The sequence below is a fragment of the Pinus tabuliformis genome, chromosome 4_2 (assembly GCF_031772625.1).
Source record: "Pinus tabuliformis cultivar Carrire ecotype Pingquan chromosome 4_2, CPIR1, whole genome shotgun sequence".
In the NCBI taxonomy this organism is placed as follows: Eukaryota; Viridiplantae; Streptophyta; class Pinopsida; order Pinales; family Pinaceae; genus Pinus; species Pinus tabuliformis.
The window spans coordinates 814,344,004-814,349,708 of record NC_142304.1 but is presented as its reverse complement, the minus strand read 5'-3'; positions in this window follow the sequence as shown (position 1 = coordinate 814,349,708).

Sequence of the window (5,705 nt, the reverse complement as noted above, 5' to 3'; positions counted from 1 at the left end):
AAGTCATATAAAACAAGTTATAAAGCCATTTTACCCAAAATTCACATCTTCTCCAAGGGTTTTTAAATTGTTTGACCTCTAAGGGAGTGTAATGAAACATGTTTATGGATGGAAAGAGATCTATTTTAACAGTAAAGTGTGATGGTGACAAAATGATGTGTAATATATCTCCCCTAAAGTGTGAAGTCTGAAAAGTAATGTTTTAAATATTGAAGTGCTTTATCATGCCAAATATTGGATCAGAGACAATGGTTAGAAACCTGCAAGAAACATTCAAGGATTACAATGTAATATATAATTATCACTGAGGTAGGAATTCCCATACTTAGAGTAAAATTAACTCAATGAACAAGTACGAAAAAACTCAAGAATCATATCAATAGTAGACATAGTATGGACACAACCATCAACTATGAAATTGTGTACGTAATCATGAATATATAACTCCTCGCGGCCTAGATTGATGAAACTAGATCTAGGGTCTTGATCTCCATTTCTTGATCCATAATACAAATCTAGCCATGCGAGTGAATGTCTCAAAGTTGACCATGGTAGAAATCACTTGATTATCGATCAATAATATGAACCGTTAACAAGTGCGAGAGAAACCACCAACACTGACAATGGCTCTCAAGGTACTCTGGTACAATCTATAGAGTGTGAAAATATGTTTTGAAGTTGAACACTCATAAATCATTTGATTGAAGGCCAATGATGAGAACCTGTCATCGAAAGCGAGAAACCTACCATTAAGGGATGCAAGCCTCAAGGTACTGAAGGTTTCTAGATCAACTTCCTAGATAATACGCTGAAGTCGATAGGAAGTGACCCGTCGCAGGAAAGCCTATGACCTGAAACACAATATTAAGTTTTGAAGAATAGTTTGCAAGGACTGACTCAACGATGGCCGATGCTATTGAAGGCTAAAATTTGCAAAGGAACATGAACTGAGGTTGAACTTCTCTTGAGCACATAGTGACATGAAAATTGACTTGGCAACATTTGACTCAACGATAATACTAAAATCCAGTTGAAGACTTTCAATGGGGTTTTATTAATTATAAGACAAATGGATTTCCAAACCCGGACATAGGTGTGACAGAGTTTCATGTTCAAGATCGACATATTGCCTTTATAATGAATGTAAAATGAATACCCTTTCCCTATTTCCCTCCACCATTACTAGTAAGTACCTATTTATTTTTTCACAAGCCTGAGGAGGATAATATATGCTTGTCATATAATCTCATCCTTCAGATGACGAACCTTATGAAGGAATGGTTCGGTCCTATTATGCTTAATGAGTCATATACTGTTTAATTTTTACGAGTCCATTAAAGGGGTAACTCGATGTCATTTTCATGTTGTTAATGAGTTTGAAAAGACAGAAATAAAACTCATTCAAATCTTTTACCGTAAAATTTTAACAAGCCCAGAGAAAGTAAATTGCAGTGTTTTTCAGTTTTAGGGAGTCCCTCGAGCCTAAAAATGGATAAAATAATGCAGGAGAGAACTCTATTGACTATAATCATTCAATGTATACCTTCTTTATAAATAGTCTCATTCAGTCCATAAAAGAAGTAAACTTATATTGAAAGGACATTTGTTCATTTGCTTTTATGAGTTCAAACAATCAAGTACTCGACGATCTTTTCATTTTTAAGGAGTCTCAATAGGGCGTAAAGAGAACTCCATGGTTTCATTTTTTCATAAGTTTTAACGAGTTCAAAAAAGTGATAAAGATTAACTCAAATTACCGACTTTTAATTTTAATTAACGACAAGAAAAAGGCAGAAAGAGCTTGACATTTTCATGTACATTTTATGAATATGAAAAGATAGAAAAAGAAGCTTTGGAGTTTCATGACTTTAATGTGTCTTGACAATAATAACTGAAATGGACTTGAGATAGGTTTCATTTTTACACAAGCTTGAAACAGAGAAAATTGTTCTTGAACTTTGGTTTCATTTTTACAAAAGCTTGAAAAAAAGAAAATTGTGCTTGAGATACGTTTTCACGCCCCCGGCATAATGACAAAAAGGTGCATGGCTTTCAAATGGAAGAAACACATGTCAAGGTACACCCCTTGATCATGGCTTCCAAAAGGTCTTCATCAGATGGAAGAACAGTTCTCTGGAAGGAACACATGTCAAGGGGATCAATAGGGATAAGAAAATCCTATTCAAATGCCCCCATTGAAGTTTTGACAATGTCAGTTACCAGATCTAAGTTAAAAGAATTCAAGTAAACAGTGAGAGGCTTGCTTGCATTAGTAATTGAAAATATGGTATAGGTTCCCACATAATTAACCAGTGGTGGGGTGGGTACCACTTCCATATAAGGAAGATTCAGGGGTGTCAGATGACTGGTAGTCAAAGAAATATCAACTTATTAAAGCTTATTAACCATCACAATTTTTCCATTGTGAGGGAAGGACATCACATGAAAGAGTATTGATAAGACAACTTTCATGTCATAGACATAGTCGCTTCCAAGGAGAAAATTGAAATCCAAGGGGCTTTGGACTACCATAAGATCAATACAAATAGTCTTACCTTCCAAAGTAATAGGTAATTTAGGAAGGATTCCTAAAGGTTCACCAACAATTATGTTAAAAGCTAACTAATTTTGTGTAATAGGCACAAGCTGAGGGGAACCCAAATCTTGCCAAGCTATCAAGGATAAAATACTGGCAGAAGCACTTTTATCTACATTTGTGTGACGCACATTCTTACCATAAGCCTTCATAATTATTTGGAAAGGGGTGGAAGAAAAGATACAAGGTTCTATCAGCCTATTCTAATAAAAAGAAATAGTCTCATTACTTAGATGGGGTTCAAAAGAAACAGATGAAATGCCCCCATGTGTACAAGAATTCTAAGGTAACATGAACAGCCTGAGAGGTATGAAGTTCACTCTCGAAAGGGAGAGTGGAATTGATCGAAGATGGAATCAATTCAACCACTTGATCAAAAAATGGTCCATCAACCTGAGCGAGACATGTTTCACTCTCCAATGGAAGAGTGGGATTGACTATACTCGGATTTAGATCAGTCACTTCCTCAACTAACAGTAGACTGAGAGAAAATTTGTGGTAAATAGTTGGAAGTTGTTGTTGTGAAACAGTGAGTTTTTCCGACAATTTTGAGGCTTCATCCATATGAGGGAAAAGGCGACTATGATGAATCCACTTGCATAACCTACAAGGAAACCTAACTTTACCCTTTTTCCCATGAACCTCACAATCACTGATTGATGGATCAATAGTAAGTTGATAAGAATTATTGGACCATACTTCCAAGACCTTAGGAATACCAAGACAATTGATAAGGAAATGGTCACTCTTATAAATCTTGCAAGGTTATTTTTGCTTATGATGCATTGTGGAAGTTTCCTCAACATTACCAATTCTTATATCCATGGTTGGTTGATTGAATACTTTCTTACTTGACTTCTTCTTCTTCTTCCCTTTCTTCTTCTTCTTAGTCACCTGGTTACTAGCATCAAGGATTTTACTAAGCGAAGAAGAAGAAAGGGAGGAGGACATGTTGGGTGAAGAAGGTAAAGGGTCAACAGTAGGTTGGTGATGTTGAGATGGTGAACTCGGTTGAGGTGAAAAACTCAGTTGAGCTAGTACAATTGGAGTATTTGGAATTAAAGAAGTTGAGAACAACCATACAGGTAAACCTATCGTGAATCTAGGAAGTGACAATGTAGCCATATAAGGAGGACCAACATTTGCAAAATTAGGGAAAGGATTAGGGTTCCCGTTAAAAGGAAGGTATTTATTGGTAACCTCCAGTATTGTTTCCATTAGATTCAACTTATATAAATTTACTATCAATATTAATAATTGAAAAATCACAATCCACACCTAAAGTCACTAAAAGTAAAAACAAACAATTAACACACACTAAAAAATCTAAGGATTCAAACCATGCAAACAAGCTTTTCACAGTAAAATCACTAGTTGGTAATGAAATCCAATGTCGCAAAAATTAAAGTGAAAAGTGGTTGTAGATATGAGCGAGTGGAACCAGTTACCCTAACAACTTGCTTAATGAAATGATCTGGTGCAAGTAACTTCACTCATGCCATCTCGAGGGAAGATTACCCTCAACAAATTCCAAGTGAGTCTAGTCAAAGTTTGTTGCAAGTACAACAGGACCTTCCCTCTGCCGTCGCATTGGGTTATAGCCCTAGGATTATGGTCACTAAGGTTACCAACTACAATAATTATACCTAGAGGAACAATCAAGGATCAGACGTACACGTAAGGGAAAAGTAACAAAGCTCAATCCCCTTGAAAGCTCCTCAACATGGTTAATTGGAGGCTTACTTTTAAGTGACCCCAAGTACCTTTCGGCACCATTGTAATACATGAAAATCACTCTATCATATCCAATGAAGTGGGTACAATCACTTCACCAATTCTAACAGGATCTCATGCTTAACTCATGTGTTAGAAGAGCTTCCCAGAGCAAAACTGAAATAATTGGATTTATCTCCCTATCACAAGATTCTATTGTTTGTCTGCATCTTTGGAAAGTCTTCTCACTTCCCTATTCCAAATCACTACAACCTAATCTACTATAGGTGGAAAGAGCCCTAAAAATAATAAAAAAATCTAAATGAATTTTATCAACACTATGTTATTAAGTTGTTATTTACTCAAAGGGTAAATGGACGTGAAACTGATGGTATTATGACTTAACTCAAAACTCTAATGCATCAAATATGAAATTTGTAATCTCTTCATTTCAATGAATTCTAGCTAGAGTAAGTAAAGAGGTTCTTCTTTCAAATATTAACTCCAGAATGTACCACTTATATTTTTCAATGCAATTCAAAGCTATAAGTAGCAAGCCATGCAATGTAATATGTGCACAATTTGCTCGAAAAATATGAAAATGTAATCTATGCACACTTTCATTAATGAAATGAGAATTCTAACCATGAAAATGTAATCTATGTAAGAGAATTCTTCAAAACAAACACGAGTATTCCAAACCAACGAAAGAATAACGAGACTATTTTCCTTCACCAATACAATTAAATAACCAATCAAGTGTAGGTAAAGGAAATCGAGTGAAAATTCCAAAGATCAAAGATAATGACACTCAAAGGTGATTAACACTCAGACACAATTCAGCGGCACCACCTATCCCCCCCCCCCACAATGACTGAGGGGGATTTTTTTTTTTTTTTTTGCAAAAATGAAAGAAAAAACATTAAAAAAGTGTTTAAAAACTAAGACAAAGCCTTGAGCAATGACCAAAGGAAATCAAATTCAAAACACCCAATGAAATCCTTAAAATAAAAATGCTTGAATGAATGTTATGTAATTAACGCTTAAAGTGTAATTCTGATTGGACTTCAATACTGGAATTAAAATAACTTATGTTTTCAATGCATCACAAGAAGCACATCTCATCAAACAGTAATTCTTGAGAAACCCTAATTTGCGATTAAACAAATAAATTCATCACAAAGAAGCAAGATTAATAATGGATCTGGTGTATTTGATAGAAAAAGACAAGAATATAGTGATCTTGGCAACATGCTATCTCTTTTTGACCAATCAGCAAACAAACTAGACAAAACCCTAATCAATTTTGCGAAAAGGAATTGGTTCCCAAAAATACTTCACCAAAGTACTCAAACAAGTTTAGAGAAGGTATTTGATAGTAAAAAAAAATACGATA